This window comes from Bombus impatiens, unplaced genomic scaffold, assembly GCF_000188095.3.
Source record: "Bombus impatiens unplaced genomic scaffold, BIMP_2.2 scf_0914, whole genome shotgun sequence".
Lineage (NCBI taxonomy): Eukaryota > Metazoa > Arthropoda > Insecta > Hymenoptera > Apidae > Bombus > Bombus impatiens.
The window spans coordinates 574188-587516 of NT_177333.1; the positions used below are offsets into that span (position 1 = coordinate 574188).

Here is a 13329-nt window from a genome sequence, read left to right on the forward strand (position 1 = left end):
GTCGAAAGTTAGGGACAGTGTAGCAAAGAGGACTCTAATGCTTTCAGATAGCGCGTGGACACACGCAGAAAGCACATACAGAACTATTCACATGTACCCAGTGACCAGAACCACTACAGCCACGTACTACCTCGGCGTGCCTACTTCTGCATATTACATACAAGCAAACACAGAACGGCCACGCATCGTTCACATCGAGCAGAAACGCGTGTCCATAAAGCGGCTCCCACGTAAACGTTTTTCTACGTCTGTACGCGTGGGTGTGCACGGATGAACGGTGGAGGAGAACAGCGGCGGGAGGAATGAGGCGAAACGGTGGTGGTTGAATACAGAGACGAAGGGGGCTGGTAGGCCGGTTCACGAGAAACCTGGGTAGGGGTAGTTCGGTTTAGTTTGGGGAGGCTCTCTCCGCGTTTGGGTTCGAGTCCCTCCAGCTGCACCACCACCGTATCAACCGGCACACCACCGTTCCTACCATCGCCACAATCCTACTCCCGCAGGGGCGGAACTCGATAGACCTAAGGGGATGGGGGCTGCCTCCGCTCGTGGATCAATACCATGGCGGGTTGCAGGGCATACAGGGGGTTGCTACGTGGTGTGGCACGCGCATACGCTGCTATCCCCCCCGGAGGAAGAAGGACACCGATCAACCCCGTTGCCACGTTCTATAGAAAGAGACGAGAAAATATGACTGAAGAGTAGAGAAGAGGATGGAAGATGCGAACCAGAGTGGAACTGTTGATTCGCGTTTGAAATACTGTTCGGTTTTAAAGCGATTTCGCTAGTTTATTAAGGATCGAACAAACCCACCGAGGGATGATATCCTCGCGTGTCGAAGCAACTTCGAAAATCGCCAGTGCCTGGCACTGCCATAATGCTATCGAGAGCAGATTAGAAGGGCTTTGCTCCGATCGTGCTGACGTATGCTCGTTTTCGTGACACTTTGTCTGTGCTGGATTTCTCCCGTCTTTTTAGAAGAAGGATCTTGGTTCTCGAATGCATTGTGTTCCTCATTTGGAAATATATCTATCTTTATTTGCAGAAATCTGAGGCATGCTTTCACGACGCTTTGGCTATGGCGAGGGATTACTTTGATTTGCAAACGTGAAGAAGGACTGAGATACAATGCAAGATTAAATCATTGAGCTAAGAAAATTAATTTAGTAGAACTTGTTTATTCAATAATATATACAGTTTAAAGATTATTTGCACACCATTGTATTTATTGTAGAATTTATATACAAATTAATTAGGTAAGTATATTAAATTCTGTACCCTTTAGTAGCATTTTCCTATTACTACAAAAATTTGATATTACGAAAATAAAATATAGAATCTGATAGAGAACTAAGCTTCGTAGAGAACTAAGGATATGTGCAAATATTTCTATTAATCGCTATATGTATTATAAGCATTTATTTATGTATTTTTATCAATTAGTGAGAATAGAAAGAATACCAAAATCTGCTGGAGAATTATTAAAATTATTTTCGAACTTCCTATATACAATTATTGTGAGGGAATTTCCTTAAGTCCATGGAAATTTCAGCCTGTTTCAGAATCAGAATCGATTTTGAGATTGAAGTGACTATTTCCAGGACGAACTGTAGTACAATTACGTATTACGTATTACGTACAATTACGAGTCGATAAGCATCAGGCGAATAGTTGTTATTACGATTTGTTTAATGTACTTCGGAGTTGAAATGAAGTTAAGCTAGACTATACACAGGTTTGTTATTATGTCTGCACCGCTATGCCTATTGTCCTCGGGACATTGTACTACGTAGAGTTGCACTTGTAACAAGTTCATTCACGCTAGATTTAAATCTAATAACGGGGAGATACTACGCTATATTCTATGTATATAATATGTTATTCCTTGCTAACCAACGAATTGCGAACGTCTGCGAAATATTATTCCGAACTTTGTCTAGAGAGGCGATAATAAGAAAATAAAATTTAAAGTTTATAACTTTAACATTATTATACCATTCCTTATCAAGCAACGAATGTCGTGTAAGAGACTTCGTTATAAACTCTGTTTGAAGAATGGATAATAGGAAAATAGAATTTTTAAGTTTATGATCTTTCAAGTCTGTATAAAAATTCTATAAAGGGCAATATAGTGGGCAGAGGAAAACTGAGGTAAAAGGAGGAACACTGTGTCTCTGTTAAAGGGAAAACGTGTGTATTGATACTGACGGGGTGTGCTGCACTTCTATACGCTGCACGGCTAAAGGGCACATGTCTCATTACACACGAACGTTCTTTTGAATATGTAGCCTAACAAGGATACACCTCGCTGTTTTAGAAATCGATGTCGATAGAAATTGCTTACCAACTATCATGTATTATTATCATTAGAAGCAAACTAAGCATTATTGACTATGTAAGAGACCATCTTTTAACCAATCGATAATTCGATCACGAAAAAGCCGCCGTTAAATAAACGAAATAAGTAAGGGAAAAAATAACGCGGAGACAAGATATAAATACATTTTTCAAAATCTTCGACCTTTCAAAATGAAGTAGAGTTCTTCCTAAACTTTCATTTTGTCCACATTCCCTAAAATTTTTACGCAAGACTTGAAATAACAGATCATCCCTCGACCAATCGACAATTCGTCGCCTAAAAGGCAAACAACGGTTGAACAAACGAGAAGCAGAGAAGACGATAGTACAAGGATAAAATATAAATACATTTTTAATAAATACTACACATCCTTAGAACCAAATACGAAGGCGGAGATATTAAAGCGGGCGTCCGGTCAGGCAGACCACGAGCACAATTCAGGTGACCATAAAATCGTAGCCATACGATTACGGCTGCAGCTTCTTTCTACCTCGTCGGCTGATCCACGGGGTATTAGCCCTAAGCCGCTTTACGGGCCGCACGGCGAAGAAAGAACAGAAACGGAAGGAGTCAGCGTGCGTGGAACGAGGAACGAGCACGTTTCGACACTAACGGCGGAAGCAAAAAAGGGAACACGACGAACAGAAGAGAACAGAAAGAAGCGGAGGGTGAGCTCTGAAACGACCTGTAGGGTGATGGCAGAATGGGGATCGCGCGGTCCTCGGATACCTGTGGCTCCACGCGACTATCGCAACGATGCCTTTTTTTCTTCTCTCCCCTTTGTCCGCCCTTTTTCCTTTCTCTCTCTTTTTTTTGCTTTCTCCTATTCCACCCTTTCTATCGCAGCATTCTTTTTACCTTTTTCACCGCGTCATACCAGTCAACGCGAGCATTATCGCGAATATCGACCACAGATTCGGCTACTGATAACGAGTTTTCGTCGGTGTACTACGCACACGCGCGTCCAAATTCTTTTGTGACAGCTTTTTGGGGGCTTTTGACTGTGCGTGATTTCATTCTTCTTCCTGGAGCAGATGGAATGAGAAGTTTTTTTAACGAAGATACAGAGTATCTCGAAATATGAATATGACAAAAAGATGAATCAGTATGCAGAAATTTGCTTTTCTCTTACGAATTTCGACGCTGTCAGAAACATCTTGAATTAGTTGATAGAATGAACATTCTGCTGCATTTTTTACTCTCATTTTCTAAGACAATATAAAAATACTTTTCCTGGTTTCTTTCTTGAATAAATTATTAAAGAGATTAAAAATTGTACAAATTGTGCAGGAAATTTTCTTACTTTTAAGTTCTGACTTAAATTTCAAAATATTTCATATAACAGGTATATTATATTTAAGATGACTGCAAGCGTTCAAGTACTTTTGTAACCCACTGTATATGAAATTAATATAAGATTTAAGTATCTAATAGGAAGTCATTACTTCCTTGTGAAGGGTCAACATAATAGACAGTGTACGCTATAGAATTTGTACAAAGCCCGCGTGATTCGTACATTCACCTACGAATAACGCAAAAATAGAGCTGCGTTCTCTTTTGTAATGGAACCTAATTTTTTTTCTTGGTATTGACCGTTTCAAAAGGAAGGCTTCTCAAAGCGTCGCTTGCAAAACACCGTTTTGTAACGCAATCAAAGGCTAGTAGTTGGTCAATCGCACTTAACGAGCGATAAAATGGGACGGTGATCGAATTTCTGGCGCGACCACGAAATTCCAGTCGCGTTTTGCAAATATGTACTTCAATTTCCATTAACAGATCGACTTCGATGTACCTAGTTTTTCGTGTTTGGAATGTTCAGAATTTTAATCAAAGAGGAAAAGAAGGTATTTCATCATTTTCTCTTAATCATCTCAATATTCTCTTCATTCCCCAAAATATGAATATTACGAATTTCCTGTGATTTTTTATCTTTGAACCAGAGTTATATTATACGAGCTGTTACAAAATGATGACTGGATACTTTAAATTGAATGAACGGAAACAAAGATAGCACGAAAAAACTGATAAAGCTTGATAAAACTGGTGGAATGGATGTTTTAATCAAGGACAGCTTTAATATGGACCAGGTATTGGGAACTTAAAATATTTCAAACAGAATTTTTACAAATTTCTGCCTTCTCTAGCGTATAATTTATTTGGTGAAATAGAAGAAGAGTAGATTTGATTAGTTTTAAAATAATGATACGGAAGGAAAGTATGAAAGGCAAGATTCGTACATAGAGAAGCAGTAGGAACGAAATCGAACTCAATATTTCAGAAGAACAAAAGCGTATCGAGTGCAACGACGACCCCGATATCGCCATAAATGGAGGCAGTTTCCAATCAGGTCGTCTTACGTCGAACGTCCAAGTTTTAATCAGGCTAGATTCAGTTTTTTCCAATCTGGCGATTCTTCATGAGGGAATCGTTACGAAAAGTTGTATAAAAATTTCATTACGATCGTGTTTCGTCGAGGAACGAAGCATTATAATTAACGATTGTTTTATCAAATATCCGTGGAGGTAAAAATTATTTAAGCTTCTACTACTCCACAACAAAATTGAAATTTTGTTGTTAAATGTACTGCTAGAAATATAATAAATAAATTAGATGTTATTACAATATTACAATCTCGTTCGTTAAATCAAATTAACCATTAACTGTATAATATAACTGTACAAAAAGAAAAAATAAAATAAAATTAAAATTCATTTATTTTATTATTTTATTACATCTTAATTAATTTATTTTATTACCTTCTATTTATGGAAAATAAAAATCTACGCTTTTTCAAAAGTAAGTTTATTATATAAATTATTATATTTATCTACCTTTTGTTTGTTTAAAAATACTCTGAAAGTAAACTTTAAAAACAAAATGACAATTTCATAAAATTTCTTTACACTTTGTACGTTTCAACGTCTCCATAGGAAACTTTTACGCGGAAAAACAACTACGATATACAACAAGATAGTCGAAGTTAATGGGAAGCCAAGTGATTAATATGTTTTTTTATTAAGAATCTTAAAGCAACGGGGAAAACGAAAATTCCCAACATGGTTGAATTATTAATATTAATAAATTTCTGTAACAGGAACGAAAGAAGTTTTACCGCGTTATGTGTTCGTTATTCTTCCTCCTCGACTTATGAAGTTTTAACGATGTCATAGTTGCATTCTTCATGCAAATGCGACATCTCGCTATGGACAAGTTCGATCGAAGACTTAATATTAGACCGACAATAAGACGAAATATTTTACGACGCGGGAAGAAACACGTTGCATGTAGTTTGCAATATTGATAGCATGATTTTATTATATTATGAGAGATGAAAAATCAGATTATAGCAGGATATCAATTACTTCAACTTTCATGATAAGGAGCATGTTTTTTAATATCATTGGATTTCTATGCATTTGCACATTGCGTGAAAATTACGTAAGAACTTAACTGCTTATTTATAATTCATAGACATGTAAGAAATTTTCATCTTTTGTGACAGAGGATACATTTATTCCATTTATTTTTCCAAATATCTATATAATATTTATACAATATTTATACAATTTATAAAATATTTATACAATATTTCCAGCTTTTTTACGTGTTTTCATTTCACGATACGAAAACTAAATTTATCACCCCGAATTCTTCGACATACGTATAGCAAAAAATGATTGTACCAGTATTACTATTTTCTCTATTCCGGAATTGAATTTCCCATCTCCGATTCTTTGACATTTACACGCAAAAATGTTGATCCTTTAGAATAAAAAATACCATTGACATTTCTCACGTTTTCTCGCTGCACACAAAAATTTTACTTCTCGTCTGTGATTTCTAGGCATTTAAACAAAAAAAAAATTGTTGTTTCTCTGCAATAAAAAATTCACTTGTCAATATTACCACTGTTTCGCGTATATATACATCGCGACGCGAAAACTGAACTTGCCATTTCCAATTTTTGAATACAGACAACAGAGAGATAACAGTAAAAGTTTTCATTTGTTATTACAGAAAATATACACATCAGTATTGCTTCTTTTGTCACGTTTCAATCCACGAATTGTATTTTTCGTGCTCAATTTTCTACACGTAACAATCTTCGTTCTAGTTGCCTATCTGTATTTAAATGGAAGTACATGTATATCCTCCTAAGAATTATTTTTCACATAAATTCCATAATGACTGACGTCTATTAATTCAACTTGTGTCCCATAGAAATTCGAAGTTTCCTGATTACGATCATAAAATGAAATATCTGTATTCGATATCTTAGAACCAACAGGGTCAATTATCGTGCAATTTATAATATCCTTTAAGAGCCAGCATCAATGCATAGTACTGTGAGTCGAAGCTTATGCTTGCGGAAAGCCTTCGAATAACATCACGGATATGCATATGTGCATAGAGAAAGAGAGAGAGATCGCGAGTGAATGCGCTGTTGAGTACATCTTTCGGTTCCTCGCCCCGAATGAACCAACGCCCGCAGCTAGAGACACGTTTTCCCGATCAAGATTTCCGCAAGTTATCCACGGTCTTAAATATTTGCACATCTTCGAATATGAACGTTTCGAGAGCTCCTTTCGTTCCTCGGTCGCTCAAAAATATTCTTGTTCTTGTATATATTTCGTTTGCTACGGCTTTTTTACGTTACAGAAAAGACTAGGTTCCTTTTATGTAGAACTGTAGGAACGTTGTTATTTTTATATATTTTTCAAAGATGTATCTTATCTTAAATTTTTAATCAATTCTTTAAAACCATGTTCTAGTCTATTTTTATGTATCATTCTATGAGAAGAATTTTTCTATTTATTATTTAAATATTTCATTCCTAGATTTTTACAGAGATCATCTTCCCTACGTCTATTACGTACAGCCAATATCTTTCTCCTCAAAGAAGTCTATTGGTATAGTCTCTAATAATCGAATATTAAAATCTATAAAGTGCACATATCAATTTCAAACTGTAAGAAAACATCTCGACACTAAGAGGTATAAATATCGAAGGAATTGGAGAAAGAACATAAATTTCAAAAAGAGCAGCTATTATAAAATTAGGTTAAGGAGCCATTACGACAAAGACAGAAACCTTCAATAAATTAATATCGAATAATTAGTTTGAAACTTGTAATTAATAACTTAAACCACGGCTGATCGGAACTGGGTCGCCTCGTTGATCCAATTACATTTAATTTCGTTACAACTTCACCGAAACATTAACGCTTCAGCAACTGTGCACTCGAGAGAGAGACAGAGATATAGAAAGAGAGGAAGAGAGAGAGAGAGAGAGCAAGGAGCAGCATTCGTAATCGTTGTCGACTGAAAATAACTGGCAATCTTTGAGTATTTTCTGCGTAAAATCTTGCTCGTACTTAATCATTAATCGATGTTCTGATATGCCAAACCGTTTGTTCGCAACTGTTTAATAAACTCAATATCGTTGTAGGTCACGAATGACCAAAGAAACTTTTAATAAGAAGAACAAATTAAAACATATTATTCATACAAATTCATTATAAATATAAGTCTTACGTACCTTTGCCTGTATCGACCCAATTTTTGGAAGAAAGTACTTGTACTACTTTTCAATTATTAGCTTTCAGTTTTCAGATCATAAATCTTGGATTATAAACCTTTTCTCACCACGCAAAGGAAAATTAAAAAGTGAAACACATCTCTGTATGACCATTTGACCTCAACTATGTAATCATCATATGCGTTGATAATTATTCTAATTATTGGCTTCTACTTTTCAGGTCATAGATCTCTCCCTCCCATAACTAAACAACTCTAAACGTAATGTACACGCATAAAGAAAAATCAAAGTGTTAGACACACCATGATTATTTCACTGTAAGCATATATTTTTCATACGTATATTTCAATACTACTTTTTAAATTTTTATTTTCAGAAAGATATTACCAAAATTCTCGTTCCTGCAGAAAATATTTCTCTCGGTTTCCCATTTTTTCGAATAATCAGAATTCCCTTTCGCCAGTTATTCGTGTACCAAATACCATGAATAAATAAAGCAAACGCTGAAATTTCGTTGCGTTTCGACGAGAAATTATCCATACGCAAATGCGCACCCACACATCTTGCATGCACCGTCCGAGAACGGATGAACGGGCAAGAAATTAATTACTTTTTGCCGGCGAGCATAGATCCGCTCGCGTGTCATTTTACAGTCGACGATCAAAAACCAGCGAAAGAAAACACGTATAACGTCCGTCTCTTTGGACGCTCGAAATTACACTGTACCATTCTATCCACGCACAAAAATTCAACGTATCTATCTTTTACCGTGATTAAGTCAGCCTCTAGGTTGATGTGTTTTGACGGTCGAACACACTGCCAATAAACTTTATCCCCTGTCAATATACTGCCCGTTTTACAGCCATTTTACGATTTTTCCCGGGACAATATTCCGAAACTTTTGCCAGGATTAATCAATACGGTCGATCCGTGTAATTTTCTAGAATCGATTTTGTGTCAACGTTTTACGTGAATTTTCTATTGGCTTTGTGTAAAACACTTTTTTCTTTTTTTGTACGTGGGTATTAGCGTCACGTCAGTTACATATAGAATATACAATTATGGATAAAAGGAAGTTTAAAATTATATTCGTGAGTACACACCAATATTATTAACTTCCGTAATAAAAATTTTTTACCGTGTTGGTAAAAAACGAACAATTATCTCTTTCGGTATATGTATTTTATTTATTTATTGCTCTTGTCAATCGTAATTTCGTTTCGTAAAATTCCTTTCTGCGTCGCTGTAATTAAAGTTCCTTTAATTTGGAATTTAGAATGGCATTTATTTAGACGCGAAATACAAACCTACTCTATGAACATTGCAATTAACTTAAAGTATAACGAAGGTGTAATATTAAATTCTTGGATTAAAATTTGTACAAAATTTACAATAGTAAAATCGTGATAGTCGAACCTCCATTAATGGACATATCCTATAGCGACTCGAATTCAAATAATTCTCCTAGTCTACTAATTACGTTTCCATTTCGTAACAAAAGAAAGCCGGAAAAGCAGTTTTTCATGAAGAAGCAATAATTGTTCGTTTCGTACAAAATTACCTCTGATTGGCAAAAGATTTACGTAAAAGTAAAACGTTTCTTATGTAAAAACAGCTGCCGTGATGCCTGGTAGTATCCTGCGAACCAATTTATCCAACTGTAAGGTCGGTGATCATCTTGGCTCGCGTGCATCACCGGTTCATGGTGCACATACACACAGGGAAAGCGAATAACGGAGCCAAGAGGGTGCAGGATGACTGCGTCCCGCACGGAACGTAAACGAAACTTAAATGAATACCTAAATTCCACCAGTCACGCGAACACTAAGCCGTTTGCTACTGAACATCGACTTTTACCTACGTTTCCCACCTTAGAAATAACTTAGCACTTCGTTAACGGCGATTTCGGTTAATTGCTAGAATGCGGGAGAATTTTGTAATTTAAATTTCGGTAATACCGTTCAAAATATTCTTGGAAATTTTGTAATTGGAAGATTTACGAAATAATTTTTAGATTGTTCAGTTCTTATCGATTACGGAAAATTTGCTCTGTTTTGGTCACTTCTGAGAAATTTTTGATAGAAATTTTATCTATGAGGCACATTGGAAATGTTTTTAATTTGTAATTGGATGATTTGTATTTTGGATTGTTGGCTTTCTGTCTATTAAACAAAATTTTGTTATTTTTCAGGAGATTGTGGTAGAAATTTTATTCGTGGAATACATTAAAAGTATTTCTAAAAGATTGATAATTAAGGGGTTTCAGATCGTTGACTAGATCTGGGTCATTGAAAGAAATTTTAGACGAAGAAAATGGATCAAAGGCAGTACAAAAGATACGGCATGTACTAAACGTGATATATACAAATATAATTTGAAAAATTTTAAATTTACTTAATAAGAAGTATCCTTAAAACACGAAAACTGTTAAAAAATCTCCATACAAATCGAAATAAGGAAACGTCGAATATAAAAAGCTACCGATTTGAATATAGCTGTCATCAAGCAATGCCCTTTGATCGAAGGCTGTCATTTAGATATTAATTTATCAGCTGCATCGAGGCTAATTGCCGATTCACGCTACCGTATCTCATAATTTAGATACAAAATGCCATTGTCTCGTGTATGACGTAATCGTTATCTTTTAAGAACGGAAGGGTTAAGGGCGGTGATTACGCCTGGCAGGAACAACGCTGATAGATCGTATGTCCCAAGGGTGTAAAACACTCCCTTCTCAAGAGGAGTGCAAGTACCTTCAACGGGTGAACAAGCATGATGCTGCAGCAAGTCTAAAGCGCTATCTAGATTCACCATCCCTTTAATTACACCCTTCATGAAAGCCGGTTCAAGGTAGCCTTTTTATTCTTCCTTCGAAAAAAAAGGGGAAATATTATAGCCTCGAGTCCTACATCATATTCACACGATCCTATAATTATTTTACGGTTTCGATAGTTGAATGTGCGAAATAAAGCGAAATTGAAAAATAGAACGAAGCGTCGAAGGAGCATGTGCTAGGAGATCTATGTAGATCTTTTAACTTTTGTCCTTTTCTTCTGAATTAAACTTTGTACGAAATGTACTATGATAGACAAATCAGAAAAAGCAGTTTGATAACTCTAATACTAATAAATTAGCAGAGTCTGGAGTATTTATTTTCCGGATTATTTAAATTCCACTGTATTTCAATACTTTTTTAAATCTTCATAAACGTGGTTTATTCATCATCTCGGTCAATTTACTTATCATAATATCCATCCTGAAGATGTTCCATGAAATATCGACAATATCTTGAAACGTTCTTCTACGAAGGAGTTTTTCGCCGTATTTATATCTCATTTCCCATTGTAAACCCCTATAATGAAGACGATGATATAATACAAGGATTAATATACAAATTGCAAAGCAGGCAGGAATGCTCCTGTCACCGACAGGACCAGAGTGGATGCAATTGAGAAAATTGCCGGGATATCGGTTTCACCCTCGCATCACCGGGGGGATGCTGGATACGAAATGCGGGGTTAACGTGGAGGAATCTTCCGGTCTAACGCTGGCTGACGCAGCTGCATGCCGCCAAAATAAATTTTCACGATATCTGCCAGACAGCGACGATATCGGAAATTTTAAAAGAAACACGTACTTTATTGAAATCGTGCTGTGCAACAATCCTTCTCTTTCCTACTTCTTTTATTTCTTCGCGGTCTTTAATCACTTTACAGTTTACTTTGGAATATTTTATTTGGAAGTACTTGTTCAGTTTTGAGGTACGTCGGTACATTTTAAATAAGAGTAAATTCATATTATACTTGTAACATGACGTTGGTAATCATGTAGAGTGGTGAAAAGATATTTAATCACCAAATGTGCCAGCCAATAAACAACGGATGTAAAAACGCTTGTAGACTTTCCAACGTTTCATAAAAACAGTAGAAGGATGTTTAATTACTATAGAATCTAAAATCAATAATTACTTAATAAAATTTAATTTAGTATATAAATAAGAAAAACATTTGAAAATACTAAACGTAATTTTTCTGCAAATTAAGGCACGATATTCTTCAAATTTGATATTAAAATATTTCTTTGGATTTCCTTCATGAATTATGTTTTACGTAGATACCCAGTTCAGAACTATGTATCAGTGATGCAATATGTTAAAAGCAACCGAGCATCGTTCAGATTCCCTCGAAACTTTCTTCCACTCCGTTATCAGAGCAATTCTATCGGAAAACTTTAGCAATTCGCTGGATTTATCATCGAATCCCTGCTTAGTCTTACTCCGAGTGACTTTAAAATTTACTATTACGGCCGTTCGCCTTAAAATGGTCCGCCAAGCTGTTTCGTCTCGATTTCGTCTAAAGATCGATCTTTCTCTCGTCAGATTTATCAACCAACTAAAACTTGATAAAAAGATAATGCTTCTCCGTCACTGTCAATTGTTTTGTAAACTGTTAACTCCCTGACAACTCCTATCGATAATTCAAGCCTTGACACCGCCTTAACGAATCTTCTTAAACATCTGCAACTCCATATATCACAGTCATCCCATTTACCTTACCTTCTTCAAAGTATTTTCTAATTTCTCGATGCCTTATCTTAATAAAATACTTTATATATCGTTCGCCATTTCGCGAATAATTTCACAAATAAAAGATAACTAATACGTTCGTTCCAACGAACATCGTGTTCGAACTTGTTTATTGTGATTAAGAAAACACGCGTATTGTGTAAAGAAAAATTCATGAAACAAATAGGATATTCTATCTGAAAGAAATCCAAAATAATATTCCAGCACCGCTGATCTAAATTTATAAAATCACATCCATTGCAATCGATACTCAACATATTATACTTAGGAATACAGGAGTCATTCGATCGAACAATTTTAAACTTTCCCTTAAATTTTCTTCTCCTGCATACTCCAAACGATATCCAAATTTACAAAAAAATATTCGACATTGTAATTGATACAAAGTAAAAGAAGTTCAAGAAGAAAATCCAGAAACGACGAACACCGAGTTTAAGTTTGTAAAAATTCATCGCTTCAACTAACACTTGACATACGTATCTTTCTTTTTCTGTATAAGTTCAGCATCGCGACAGCTGCCCAAAGAAAAATTCACGAAGCAATGCCAATAATAAGACTATCGAACACACCATATCCTAATTTGTAACAAATCACTCGACACCGTAATTACCCCACTCCCGAAACTCAGCATTACAAATGAGCAGGATATTCGAGGAACAAATGGGACCAGCACGGTCCGATGCGCTTCTGATTTACAGTGGCGCTTAACGCACGATTAGCGGCTAGCATGAAACACCGAGAGAATACTCGTTAACAATGATAGGAAAACAATTGGGTACAATTCGAAGACTACTCGAGCGGGTGGAATCGAGATCATTCGTCAATAGAAGCCGCGAAAATCCCTTAGTC

At 35.9% G+C, this 13329-nt stretch overlaps 1 protein-coding gene and 1 long non-coding RNA gene across 17 annotated transcripts in view; one reads left to right on the plus strand and one right to left on the minus strand.

Annotated features, from left to right (window-relative positions):
• Positions 1-13329, minus strand: part of LOC100749695 (kazrin) — a 139062-nt gene that overhangs the window by 111247 nt on the left and 14486 nt on the right. The gene's annotated exons all lie outside the window — the stretch shown is intronic.
• On the plus strand, positions 1207-1981 carry LOC117152267. Its single transcript, XR_004462596.1, has 2 exons — positions 1207-1253; positions 1560-1981. It is a non-coding gene; the product is annotated as an uncharacterized LOC117152267 (long non-coding RNA).